This window comes from Scyliorhinus canicula, chromosome 4, assembly GCF_902713615.1.
Source record: "Scyliorhinus canicula chromosome 4, sScyCan1.1, whole genome shotgun sequence".
NCBI lineage: Eukaryota > Metazoa > Chordata > Chondrichthyes > Carcharhiniformes > Scyliorhinidae > Scyliorhinus > Scyliorhinus canicula.
In genome coordinates, this window is record NC_052149.1 from 26,059,872 (window position 1) to 26,075,011 (window position 15,140).

Here is a 15,140-nt window from a genome sequence, read left to right on the forward strand (position 1 = left end):
ACGGAGGGGAGGAACCCAGATAAAGTGCATTCCAAAACAAGTTCTCAATGGCAGATCAGATGCAAGATACTTGTATGGCATCATCAGCTGCCATGGTGGATGAATGCTGCAGCTGTGATCCCCACTCGTCGAGGTTCTCTCGCCACTGGAACTGGACCTAACCTCTGTCAAGGACCGTGTGTCTGCTGATGTGCAAAGGCATACCCACTTTGATTGATGTCCCCCACCAGGCATCTATCCAGAGGAAACTAACACATCCCCACACGGACAAGCTGTGCAGCTATCGGCGAGAGGTGTCAGAGACAGGACAGTGAGATCTGGATCGGCAGGTTGGCAGTGGAGTTTGATTCAGTCGTCTCACTCTTGGAATAGAAACCGGGGAGGGTTTCAGCAGCTAACTTCACGGCTGAGACGCCCTCCTCAGGATCCACTCTGCTCACCCCGCATGGGGAAAGTGCTAGAAAAGATGACCTAAAAGTGGTCTGTTCCATCCCAAACCTGGCTCGAACACCACATCCAACGGGCTCATCTACCTGCGGTCAAAAAATCAAAGTTAAACCCAACTTTGGAATGTACGAGACCTCGTGGAATATGAGGAAACCATTCAACTGGAACAGAAAGCGGCTCTTGTTACCAGTGAACTCAGGTACATCAACATTGACGTCGCTGCCCTGCAAAAGACCCAAAGAGCAAGCAAAGGGCAGCTGAGGGAAGATGGCGGTGATTACACATTTTTCTGGAGAGGAAAACCCGATGACCAGCCCACAACACATGGAATTGGATTCACCATCAAGAACAAACTAGTCAACTAACTCAAAGCTCCCTGTCAGTATCAACTAGCAGCTCATGACCCTCCATCTAGAACTTGCCAAGAATCAGCAAGCAACAATTGTACGTGCCTATGCCACAACCCTTGATACCAATTATGACTAGGGCAGAACGGTAGCATGGTGGTTAGCATAAATGCTTCACGGCTCCAGGGGTCCCAGGTTCAGTTCCCGGCTGGGTCACTGTCTGTGCGGAGTCTGCACGTCCTCCCCGTGTGTGCGTGGGTTTCCTCCGGGTGCTCCGGTTTCCTCCCACAGTCCAAAGATGTGCGGGTTAGGTGGATTGGCCATGCTAAATTGCCCTTAGTGTCCTAAAAAATAAGGTTAATTGGGGGGGGGGGGGTTACTGGTATAGGGTGGATACGTTGGCTTGAGTGGGGTGATCATTGCTCGGCACAACATCGAGGGCCGAAGGGCCTGTTCTGTGCTGTACTGTTCTATATGACTCCAAAGAAGGCTTCTACTCTACCCTGGACACCATAATCTCCAACATCCTAAATAAGATAAGATCATCCCCCTTGGGGACTTCAATGCCAGGGTTGGAAAGGACTTTCAAATCTGGAAAGGAACCAACGGAAAGGAAGGAGTTGGAAATTTCAACTTCAATGGGATTCACCTGCTGCCCAATGCGCGGACCACCAGCTTGTCATCATTAACACACTGTTCTGCCAAAAAGACAAGTTTAAGACTTCTTGGAGACACCCACGATCAGAGCACTGGCACATGATCGACTTTGCCATCGTCCGATCCCGAGACCAAAAGGATCCCCTTATTGCCAAAGTGCAAATGACTGCTGGACAGACCACCAGCTCATCCACTCCTCTTTGTCCATCAAACTCCACCAGAAGCAGTGGAATATGAAGAAACAGCTCGGAAAAAAGATCAATGATGAGCGGCTTCAAGAGCCAAGCATACTAGTGAACTTCAAACAGAAATCTCCAAAGTGTCCACTCTAATGGTGCGGAGGAATACTGGAAAAGATAAAGACAGCCATCATCTTAAGCTGTGAAGAAACCATTGGCTACAAGACCAGGAACACCAAGTCTGGTTCATCGAGAATGACCAACTATCAAAGGTCTCATCGACAAGAAGAGGAAGATTCTATTTTGCCTGGCTAACTGACATAACCAGCAAGGCAAAGAGGAGAGCTCATCAATCAGCCAAGGCGCAGGTACAAAGAAGAATTAGGGAAATCCAGAACCAATGGTGGACTGAGAAAGCTAAGGAACGGCAACTCCTCACTGACAAGCACAATACCTGGGGCTTCGTCAGTGCTACCAAGGCAATATATGGACCCAACACCCTAGACCTCATATCGGTGCAGAGAAGGGCTGAAACCATCCTGAGAGACAGAGAAATCATTGGCCTCCGATGAAGAGAACTCTTAAATCCTCATTGATGAGGGCGTTGTTTATTCCCATGATTGGTAATATGTTGTATTCTTTGTCTTTTTTTCCAGAATGGCACGATGTAGGGTTGACAAAGAGTATACCAATCAAAAGATTGAAACAAAACTAATTTTGTTATTACACTACTAATTAAATGAAGTTTGAACACTCCACTGAGCTACAGATGATAATTAAATGATATTCTCACTACACTATGATCTAACCTCGTGCTATCTCTAATTCACACTCACTCTGCTCTAAGCTTCTCCTTATGCTACTCCCAGAATTCCCTGAGAGGCTGTCTTAAATGCAGAGAAGTAGCACCGCCCTCTCGTGTTTGATTTGCACAGAGATGTAAGTATTAACCCTTCACTAACCTGACTATATACATATCATTGGAGGCGAGTTTGAGGAAATCCTCCAACTCCCCTTTAAAGATGATCTTGGACCCCCCACCAAGGGTGGGCAAAGTCAAAGCGGTTATTAAACATGTGAAGAATGGAAAAGCCGCAGGAGTGGACAGGATTTCAGTGACTGAAAATCTGGGACAGAGAAGAAAATTTTGCCAACTTTGGGGTTGCCGTCATTGCCACCATCTTCAAGAAAGGAGAGAAAGTGGACTCTGGAAACTACAGACAAATCTTTCTATTCTCAATTGCTGGAAAGATCGCCCAAATCCTCATTAGCTGTCTTCTACCAGTCTCTGAAGTAATCTTTCCACAAAGCCAGTGGCATCCAACCAACCAATGGAACAGGACCATGATTTTCACCTCTCGGCAAGAGAAATGCCAGGAGCAACATCAACCACTCTACATGGCCTTCATCGATCTGACCAGGGCTTTTGACTCAGTCAATCGGGAAGTGTTGTGGAAGACCCTGTGAAAGGCCAGCTGTTCAGAGAATTTTTTCAATATCCTTCCATCCCTCCACAAGGTGACAGCGACAGTCCTCACTGACAGAAATAAGACAGAAATCTTTGAGGTCAAGACTGGAGTCAAGCAGGGATGTGTCATCGCCCCCGCCCTTTTCTCCACCTTCACCGCCACCAACCTTCACATTGTCAAGAACAAGCTTCCCAGTGGAGTGGATATCGTCTACAGGATGGACGGAAAGCTTTTCAACCTCAACTGGTTGAAATGCAAGAAGAAAGCAACACTGACATAGAGTGTGGAAGTTCAGTATGTGGATGGCATCACCATCTTCACTCTCCACGAATCTCCAGCCCATGTTTGACACCTTCGTGGAATTATACTGAAGAATTGGTCTCAGGCTCAACCTCAAGAAGATGCAAATCCTTTACAAGTCCACCCCAGGGCAAGATCCAGTCTCTCTCCCCCTCCCCCCCCCCCCCCCCCCATCAAGATCAATGGGGAGACCCTCTCGAATGTGGAACATTTCCCATATCTGGGGAGTCACCTCTCCTCTAAGGCTAACATTGATGCAGGGATCCAACATCATATTGAATCAATGAGCACCACCTTTGGCCACCTAAGGAAGAGATTCTTTGATGACTGTGACATTGTGCCAACACCAAGATCTTCGTATACAAGGCAGTTGTCCTCCCAACTCTTCTGTATGGCTCACCTGTATGGCCCTGGTGGGGTCTGAGACAGATTCTCTGCATTAGCTGGGAAGACAGGAATGCTAACATCAACATCCTTGAAGGAGCCAAGAGCACCAGCATCAAGGCCATGATCATCCGAAGCCAGCTCCGATGGGCCGGACATGCACTTAGGATGTTAGAGTCTCGACTGCCAAAGCAAATCTTCTTTGCCCAGCTCAAGGATGGCTCCTGAACAAGAGGAGGACAAAGGAAGTGCTTCAAAGGCTTACTTCAAGAAATGAAACATAGACATCAATGCTTGGGAGATCTTTGCTCAGAAGAGACCCACTTGGAGGAACCATCTGATTGAAGGGACACAATTCTTCGAGGACACCCAACAGCAAGAAGACTCCTGGAAAAGGAGCCTGAGAAAGGAATACCAGCGATCTAGACTCCAAGGAACGATCCCACCTCCCGGAAACACCTGCCAAGTGTGCAGTTGGCGGCTCTAGGATCGGGCTCATCAGCCATGCAAAGACCTACAAAACCATGACCATTAACCCGGAGTTTCTTAGAGACAATCATACTTGTTAGCGAGTGATCGTCGAAGAAGAAGAGCCCCCCCACAACCCAGGTGTCAGACGCTTGAATCTTCTCTGAACTACATCATACGTATTTATAAAAGCAAATTACCGCAGATGCTGGAATCCAGCTCCAGCTTTGACAAAGAGTCATCGGACTCGAAACGTTAGCTCTTTTCTCTCCCTACCGATGCTGCCAGACCTGCTGAGATTTTCCAGCATTTTTCCTTTCGATACGTATTTATATCTTTTCTTAAATAAAAAATACAAAATTGTACACAGTGCTCCAAACATGGTCTCACCAACACCCTGCACAATTGTAGCAAAATATGGCAACGTATTGGGAGATTGCAATCTCAATTATTGCCACTAGATTCTCTTTCAGCATGTCCAGTTGTGTGCATGGGAGCAGTGTTCTGGACAGAAATTAGATCTGTGAACTCCTACAAATTTGCTCACTCCATCCAAATGATGATTGAAGCCCAGAACCCCTTTAATAGTAAAATCAACATTCACGAGAGATCCTGCTAGAATACAAAGCATCAATGTGGCTCTGGAAGATATATATGAGTTGCCATGCATTCCACCCTGAACTACAGTTCAGTTAAATGGTCCAATGTAACTGCACATATGTGGGCCAATATGGTATTTTCCACACTCTCAAATAGGGTGAAATTCTCTCATTTATTTTTCAGAGTGTCAGACTCAGACTGAAGACATGTGGAGAACTCTCCAGCTTTCACTCCAGATCTTGAGCCTCTATGCGGAAAATAAAAATCAGTGGGTATGGATTGTGCCATTTGGCAGGGCCTGATTGAGCCAGAAAGGCCGGCTCCACAGAAATCGGGGTGCAATCTTTAAGAGGCGCCCTGCTCAGTGCACAAACTGAACGGCCCCCAACACCCCCATGTAAATATTAGGACTCCCTCACAAGCATCGGGCGGGGGTGGGAAGGGTGGGGACTACCACTCACCGCAACAGAAAAAACATGGCTCTCCAACCCCCACCACATAATACCAACATTGGGCACCCCCGCCCTGAACGAGCTTTGGGCAACCCCTTCTCACCACCAACCCCCTTGCAGGTTTCAGCACGATCACCCCCCTTACAGGCATCAGGGCAACGATGCCTCCGTCACCACGACCACAGTCTCAAGACAACTTTCACCCCTCACAGGCATAAAGGGAACCTTTCCCATGGGACTGCCCAGGTCGACAGTGCCAACCTGCCAATTCCAGCCTGTGCCAAGAGCAGCACCAGGTACTGCTCGGGGGTGTCCCTCTCCAACAGGGGCTATACTTAGCTTTGCATCCCGGGGGGATTCTCTCGACTTAATCTTGTTTTTCAAAACTGTTGCAAACCTCGTTGACATGATGCCACATTGGTGAGGTTTGAATATTCATGTGGCGGAGGGCTGACTAGTCACATGAAATTGCATGCAGAACCATTAAAATGAGGTTCTTGCCTTTTGTGGGCATGAACCTCTTGGCGTCGCCGGCGAGTGGTGGGGAAAATTGGGAAACGTGCTCTCTTCGGAGAGAATCGCTTTTCCCGATTCTCTCTGGATTTTTCACCCTAACATGGGTTCAAAATCATCCCCAATGAAACACTGAACATTTATGCCCAGATTTTAAAAATATACAAAAAAAATACACTTTTAAATTGGATTGGATTTGTTTATTGTCACGTGTACCGAGGTACCGTGACAAGTATTTTTCTGCGTGCAGCTCAAACAGATCATTAAGTACATGAAAATAAAAGAAAATAAATAATGAGGCAACACAAGGTACACATTTATACATAGACACCGGCATCAGGTGAAGCATACTGGAGTGTGGTATTAATCAGGTGAGTCCACAAGAGGGTCGTTTGGGAGTCTGGTAACAACGGGGAAGAAGTTGTTTTTGAATCTGTTCCTGCATGTTCTCAGACTTTTATATCTCCTGCCCAATGGAAGAAGTTGGAAGAGTGAGTAAGCCGGGTGGGAGGGGTCTTTGATTATGCTGCCCGCTTTCCTCAGGCAGCGAGAGGTGTAGATGGAGTAGATGGATGGGAGGCATGTTCGTGTGATGAACTGGGCTGTGTTCATGACTCTCTGAAGTTTCTTGCGGTCTTGGGCCGAGCAGTTGCCTTACCAGGCTGTGATGCAGCCAGAGAGGATGCTTTCTATGGTGCATCTGTAAAAGTTGGTACGTGTTAATACGGACATGCCGAATTTTCTTAGTCTCCTGAGGAAGTATAGGCGCTGTTGTGCTTTCTTGGTGGTAGCGTCGTGTGGGTGGACCAGGACACATGTTTGGTGATATGCTCCCCTAGGAAACTGAAGCTGTTAACCTTCTCCACCTCAGCCCCATTGATGCTGACAGGGGGTGTGTACAGTACTTTGCTTCGTGAAGTCAATGACCAGCTCTTTAGTTTTGCTGCCATTGAAGGATAGATTGTTGTCATTGCACCACTCCACTAAGTTCCCTATCTCCCTACTGTATTCTGACTCATTGTTATTTGAGATCCGACGCACTGTGGTCGTGTCGTCAGCAAACTTGTAGATGGAGTTGGAATTTTGCCACACAGTCATGTGTGGACAAGGAGTATAAAAGGGGGCTAAGTATGCAGCCTTCCGGGACCCCGGTATTGAGGACTATTGTGGAGGAGGTGTTGTTATTTAGTCTTACATGATTGTGGTCTGTGGGTCAGAAAATTGAGGATCCAGTTGCAGAGTAAGGAGCCAAATCCTTGGCACAAATCACAACGTTCTACAACTAAAAAAGGACCCTGATCAGGAAAAAAACAAAACGAGACTGAACTAACCAGGAATATAAAAAGAGATTGTAAGAGCTTTTACAAGTATATTAAAAAAGAGTATCTAAGAAAAGGTTGGTTTCTTTAGAAGAAGAGACAAGAGAAATTATCACTGGAAGTGAGAAAATGACAGAAACATTGTTCAGATAGGGCAGCACGGTGGCCTAGTGGTTAGCACAACCGCCTCACGGCGCTGAGGTCCCAGGTTCGATCCCGGCTCTGGGTCACTGTCCGTGTGGAGTTTGCACATTCTCCCCGTGTCTGCGTGGGTTTCGCCCCCACAACCCAAAAATGTGCAGAGTAGGTGGATTGGACACGCTAAATTGCCCCTTAATTGGAAAAAATAATTGGGTAATCTAAATTTAAAAAAAAAAACATTGTTCAGATATTCAGATATTTTGCGTGGTTCTTCACAGTAGAAGACACAAGTTACATACTAGAAATAGAGGGTAACCTTGGGCAGCGCAATATATCAGCAACTGAAAAAGTACCAGAATATTGGTTGTCAGTCTATCTCCAATAATGGAGACAGAGCGGCCTGGGAAGTAAAGGGAAGTGTTGAAGATGGACCATGTAAGGATGACAGAGCCGTGGAAATTGGAAGCAAAATTGATTAATTTTTCCAGGTCCAGGCGAGAGCGTGAAGTGCCACCGATACAGTCATCGATGTAACAGAAAAAAAAGTTGTGGGAGAGAGCCTTACCGGGACTGGAGCAAGGAATGTTCCACATACCCCATAAAGAGATGCCATGACTGGGGCGAATGTGCAGGAAGTGCGACCAAGTTAAAGGAGAAATTGTTGAGTAAGAGAACAAATTCAGCTAGGCGGAGGAGGGTAATGGTGAACGAGGAATGTTTGAGCCTCTGCTCAAGGAAGAAGGGGAGAGCCCTCAGACCATCCTGGTGAGGATGATGGCGTAGAGGGATTGAATATCCCATAGTGAAGAGGAGGTGGTTAGGGCCAGCAGACTGGAAATTGTTGATATGATATTGGACATTGGAGTAATCAGGAATATAGTTGGAACAAGGCTAGACAAAGGGAGTGAGAATGGAGACTGGATAGGAAAATGAGTTCCATGGGGCAGGAATAGACTGACATGGATGGGTCTACCCAGGCAGTCACGTTTGTGAATTTTGGAAAGGAGGTAGAAGCAGCTGTACGGGATTGGGGAACTATGTGGTTGGAAGCTGTAGAGGAAAAATCTCCAGAGAAGACGAGGTCGCTGATAGTCCAGTAAAGAATGGCTTGATGTTTAGTGGTGGGTCCGTTGTTGAAAATTCACCACTATTCTTAGAAGTCCCCCTATACCAAAAAGGGCCGACATTCTAAATGGTGAATAGGGATTCTCACTCCCTGACTCCGATGCAGGCTTCGGTGGGTGCTATTCAGGTCAAACTATATTTTCAAGTTATCCCCCGGTATAACCCATACCTTCACCGAAGATTTCATCTACTTACCACTTAGTACCATCGATCCTGGGTCCCGCATTGCTAAGTAAGTAAAGTAGACTTAGGAATAACCACTGTTTCATGTTTAAAATTTTAAGTTATTTTATCATTATATTTTTTTCTTTTAAAAGCTGCAATCACTTTCTTTACAGAAAAGTAAAAAGATCTTGCTTCTGGATCCTTCTGTTGGTTGAAGGGACCTTCAGGCCCAAGTTGACAATCAATCTTCTTTAAATTCTTTTGGTCTTCCTCTGATGTATTCTCTGTTCTGCTCAGTTGCTATGCTCTGTCCCTTTCCCATGACCGCGCTGACTGTAAGCTGACTCTGCTTGCTTCTCTTGTTCCTTCTCTCCTTCTCTCTGAGTTCTGGCCGTTCCTGCTCTGGTCTCTGGGTTTATATTATCTTTCTAACAGTTATTTAGTTTTTATGACTTTATTGTAAAGTAACTTTTATTTAACTTGGATTGTAAAAGGTACCTTTAATCTAAATTTTTCTAACATGACTAAGTATTCATTTTTACATGACCTCAGCTCATAAATCTGATTACATTCTTCCTTTGTGATGTTCAAAATGCTTTGATTTCAAGAGGTGCTACTTTTAATTCCTGTCATTTCTATAGTTTTATTTTCCAATTGTGTCCCCAGCTCATAATTCTGACTTTGATTTTGGCTTTAAATTATGTTTCTCGTAGACTGATAGTCTCCAGTTTTCTTTAATTTACCTGGTGTTAGCAGAATTTCTCATCTAGAATTGTCACCAAATTCAACTGAACCTCATCCTTTCCTTTCCAGCTGCTTATTAAGATAGTTAATTTCAATGAAGGTGTGAAACATTGCTTTTAGCTGTATGCTAAAAATTCTCTTGGTTATAACTTGAAAGGTTTACATTTATCACCTAGCTCAACTGAAACCCTCATCTGTGCTTTTCCAGATGCTTACTAAGATGGTTAGTTTCAATGAAGGTGTGAGCCATTGTTCTGAGCTTCATACAAAGATCCTGTTTGTTTGCTAAGTCTGTTTGGAAGAAGGAATCTGCATTTTATAATCCTGCTCTTTGCAGCTGCTATTAACCCTTCATGGGATCTTTCCCTGTATCCTCCCATATTTCTCTCAGACCAGATATTGCCAGACTTCCATGTTTCAAAGCACACATCTTTCCATATTTTCAATAACAGGTCACGGTCCAGGGGGAAGTAGGAAGAAGTGTTTGAAAGTTGGTGCTTAGCCTCTGCAAGGCAGAGGTCAGTATGTCAGACAACAGCACCACCCTTGTTGCCATGTTTGATAGAACAGTCAGGGTTGGACCTGAGAAAACAGAGTTCAATAAATTCAGAAGGAGACAGGTTGGAGTAGGTGAGGGGAGCAGAAAAATTAAAATGGCCAATGTCATGCCAACAGTTTTCAATGAAAAGATAAAGAGCAGGTATGAAGCATCCAAGTAAAGGGAGAACATTGGAGGGGGTGAAATAATCCATTGAACAGTGAGGGGCACTGCCTAATCATGTCTTTAACACTACCATTAACACCCCCTTTATCTTTTGCCCATGACATTTTGTCAAATCTCTTGTAGCTCCCACCTGTCCCATACCTGCTATTGTGTTCCAGCTGTTCTACCTGTTCTTAAACAATTTAAAATCTATCAGATGTCTCCCTCTCTTTAGGTCTGAAGTGGTGTGGTGTTGTATGGTCTTGAAACTTTAACTCTGTTTCTCTCTCCACAGATGCACCAGACCTGTTGAATTTTTCTGGCATTTTCTGTTTTTATTTCAGATTTCCAGCATCAGCAATATTTTGTTTTTTTATTTTAGCATGGATAGAGGATTGGTTAACAGCCAGGAACCACAAAGTAAGGATAAATGGGACATTTTTAAGTTGGCAGTTTGTGATTATTGGAGTGCGCAAGGATCAGTTGGGACCTCAGATAATTTCAATCGATATGCATGTCTTAAGTTGTTGCTCGTTCTGGCGAGTGTGCTTTACACTCAATTGGCTCTGTTTTATTCCTTAGCTCTAGAGTCGCCAGGTATCCTTATGACACCGCCACGAGGTTCAAGTTCAGATCAATGACTCAATACACCAGTTAGTAAGATTCAATCAAACACATTTATTATTTACACAGTAAATCGATACTCATGCAACTAATACTAGCGGACTAAACTATTCCTACCACTATGAGCAAATACTTATCTTCGATAAGGGAACCCACTGGATCAGGGACAATGGCCTCTTGTTCTGAGACTGCAGGCTTCCCAGTTGGTACAGGCTAAGGGGTCAGGAGTGTCTATTCTCGTAGCGTGCGTTGGTTGACACTTGCTTGTTGGTGTAGCTGTTGGCCAGGCCTCTCCTTCTCACGGTCAGGTTCTTAGAGAGCTGCTGCAAAGGTGTTCTGCTGGGAGGGCCGGCTAAGAGAGGGAGTTAAACTTGGGACCTGACTTTTATAGGTCCCAGGGGATTCGTGCCCTTTTGGACGGACCCCGATCCTACTGTCAATCGATTGGGTCTCATCCCAATCGATTGGCATGAATCCCCCAATACTGAGGCTGCCCCTCGATCAAGGGGCGGTTCTTCCTAACTGGTTTGTTTCCTTTTGTTTCAGACCCCGTTGGCGCCGGGAAGTCTGACCTGCCATAGAATGTCCCAATTGTAGCTAATTGTTGTATCCATTGTTCCCGAGGATCGCTTCATTAATATGCAAACTGCTAGTTTCGGTGCTGTCTGCTTTCTTTGCAGCCAGAATACACATGAACTTCTGCAAACTGCTTGTCTCATTATAATTGTCCAGTTTTCCCTGCAACCTTTGCATTCTTCCATTTTGTGTGGGGAAGTGGCCAACCCAGGTGGCTACAAAGTGAAGAGACTGAATGTAATGTTCATTGACAATACAGAGCTAAGTAGGATTGCAAGTTGTGAGGCGGGCACAAAGAGGCTGCAAAGCAATATGTAACAGGTTAAGTAAGTGGGCAATGTGGTGGCAGATAGAATATAATGGAAGGAAGTATGAAGTTATTCATTTGGGCTAAAGTAGAATTCCTTTTAAAAGGCGTGAAACTTGTAAACATTGGTGTTCAGAGGGACTTTGGTGTACTTGTACAAGGAGTACAAAGTTTGCATGCAGGTACTGCAAGCAATTAGGAAGGCAAAATAAATATGTTGGCTTTTATTGCAAGGCAATTAGAATAGAAGAATAAAGAAGTATTGCCAGAATTTTACAGGGATGTTTCTTGGGAGTCATCGACAGGAAGAGGAGAAATATTTTGGAATGCTACCTGCAAATCACCCTTCGACCAGTGGGCTGTTAGAGGTGACAAATAAGCATGCTACTAGGCCAGACTCTGGGGGTGATTATTGGCTTCATCCTTCCACATTACTTCTATGCTCTCAGGTCCCAGGGTATGATCTCTCTTCAAAAGCATTCTGAGGGCACAAAGTTGAAGGATCCCCAGAAGTACAACTGCCTTGTTCTACAAGCAAGGAAGTAATGGTGAGAACTGGAAATCTGAAAACCATATGTTCCACATTCCAGCATGTGTGTGAGTAAATGAATATGCATCATGTAGCTAGGTGTTTTGGGGAAATTTGCTTTATTGATTCATCTTAACAATAGTTCCAGTTTTCAGTTAAAAGGTTGTCCTGCTGGAATGTTGAACTACACGTGAAGCTTTGAGAGTCTGTAAGGTTCAGAATTTTACACGGAACTTCAATCTGTGTAATAAATTGTGAAGTCTTTCTTTGTAGCATGCCCATATAGCTTGGGCTGATAGGCTGGCACATTTTGAATGCTAGCAAACTTCATCCTCTTCTGCCGCCAGCTCTTCAGAAGTCGAACATTAGATGAGCTTGTGCCTTCATCGCCTGGTATTCTCGTAGAGTAATGTTGCATTACTACAAAGTAAGTGTACGAAGAGTGCATCCACATTTGGTGGTGTAATGGCAGCATGTGCCTTCAGTCATGCTCTAAAATTAGATATGGAAACTCGTGGAGAAAATCACTGATGGGGACTTGATGGATAAACGTTTGCAAAGAATTATGAGAATTTTGAACTGAGGATGGAAAGACAATAGCGGAGGTAATAAGGAGTTCAAAACTTTGTATGGAATTGGAAATACAAGGAAAAATGTCAGATAAGCTGGAACAACAGGATGTTGATGAGGAGAATTGGGGGGACATTCACCCTGGAGGTGAGGACAAATGTATTTGCACATTCTGGAAGGTGGAGGTAAACAAAGATTTTACAAATGAAGAAAGATGCAAAATTTTGCAGCAAAGATGAGAAAACTACCAAAACTCAGTTCTCCAGTGACGGCAACAATGAAGAAGGCCGATAGATCCGTCGCCCATCTGACTGAGTGGTGTTTTACCTGTGTTAAAGGCACCATATGCAAAAACAATGGATACGGCAAGGTAATGGTACACATTTGGGCAACTAAATTATGGAGCTAGACAAACCTTTTGTGTACTGTACCTCTCTCCAGTTACTAGGTGCTTTAATACCAAAAATAAAGTCTGGTAGCATCAATGACCAGAGTTAAAGTATCACGTCCATGACCCTTCCCCAGAATTAATCGAACGGTCTCAGACCTGAAAGGTTAACTCTGTTTCTCTCTCCAAACATGCTGTCAGAAGCACTTGTTAGAAGCTGGATCACTGCTGCAATTGAGAAAATCTGGTTGTCAACTTGCACATAACAAGTTCCCACACAAACAGCAATGAGAATAAAATAAAACAGAAAATGCGGAACAAACTCAGGAGGCCTGGCAGAATCCGTGGAGAGAGCCAGAGTTAACGCTTCGGATCTAAATGACCCTTCTACAGAATAAAATATAAACAGAAACATAGAAACTAGGAGTGGGAGGAGGGCATTCGCCCCCTTCTGCTATTCATTATGATCATGGCTGATCATCCAATTCCGGAACCTGTTCCCTGTAGCCATCTAAGATGGACACCAGTGAATACAAAATGGAAGACTGCAAAGAGTGCAGGGAAAAACGGACATGGTCAAAAGCAAACAGCTTGCAGAAGCTTTCAGCATTGAGACACTTGCAAAAACCGGTTTCCCGACAGCTGCAGAGTTCAGGCAGCGTTGTAAATGGGAAATCCATTTACATATTAATGAGGTGATACCGGGACAGTCCCGGGCACAATAGATACACTCAAGTATCAATCGATACTTTCAATAGCGAAGCAGACACGATGGAGCCAGCGAAGCCAGGACAATGAGTCCTAAGAACCGCCCCAGCCATCAAGGAACGGCCCTAGGATAGGGGGGTTCAAATCATATCAATTGGGAAAAGGCCCAATCGATCCCCAGCAGGTGAGGAAGCCCGCCCCAAGGGGCACGAACCTCCTGGGACCTATAAAAGAAGGTCCCGCACATGGTTCAGTCTCCTGTCTCTGGCCTCCGACTCCAACCTCCAGACTCCTGCCTTTTACACCAGCCGTCGAGCAGCAGCCATCGATAAGTAAGTGCCAAACGACGATCGCTACCTTGACCCAGGCATTACTTATACCCGTGCCGACCAGTAGTAACAAGAAGTTGCAGACCAGAATGGAACGAAGGCCTTGTTCCCTGACCTTGCCTGTTCCTTCTTAGATAAGTATTAGTCGTTTAATGGTAGAAGTAAGTTAGTCTTTAGCGTGTGCATGAGTATTTATTATAATTGTTATAATAAACTCTAACTGTTTGGACTTACTAATTGGTGTATAGCTTTATTACTTTGAACTTGACCTTGATACTTGTGACGGTGTCTCTCACGGCACCTGGCGACTCCAGAGCATAGAAACAAGAAACAGAGCCAAGCGAGTGTTAAGCACACTTCCTCTGCTGGAGGAGTGTTAAACACACTTACTCAGAACGAGCAACATCCCGCTTTTCACCTGTATTCTTTGATCCCTTTAGCCCGAACTCCTCTTGAAAACATACAATGTTTTTGGTGGTCGCAAATTCAACAGGCTTACCACTCTCTGGGTGAAGATATTTCTCCTCATCTCAGTTCTAAATGGTTCACCCTGTATCCTCAGGCTGACCCCTGGTTGTGGATGCCCTTGCCTTTGGGAACATTCTTTCTGCACCTATCTTGTCTAGTCCTGTTTGAATTTTATAGATTTCTATGAGATCGCCCCTCATTCTTCTGAACGCCAGCGAATATAATTCTAACCAACTCAATCTCTCTTCGTACGTCAATCCCGCCATCCCAGGAATCAGTCTGGTAAACCTTTGTTGCACTCTCCCTATAGGAAGAACATCCTTTCTCAGATAAGGAGACCAAATCTGCTCTCAATATTCCAGGTCTCACCAAGGCCCTGTAAAATTGCATCAAGACATCCCTGCTCCTGCACTTGAATCCTCTCACTACGAAGGCTAAAATACCATTTACTTTCTTTACCGCCTGCTGTACCTTTAAAAAATAATAATAATCATTATTGTCACAGTAGGCTTACATTAACACTGTAATGAAGTTAACGTGAAAAGCCCCTAGTCGCCACATTCCGGCGCCTGTTCGGGTACACAGAGGGAGAATTACCTAACAGCACATCTTTCGGGACTTGTAGGAG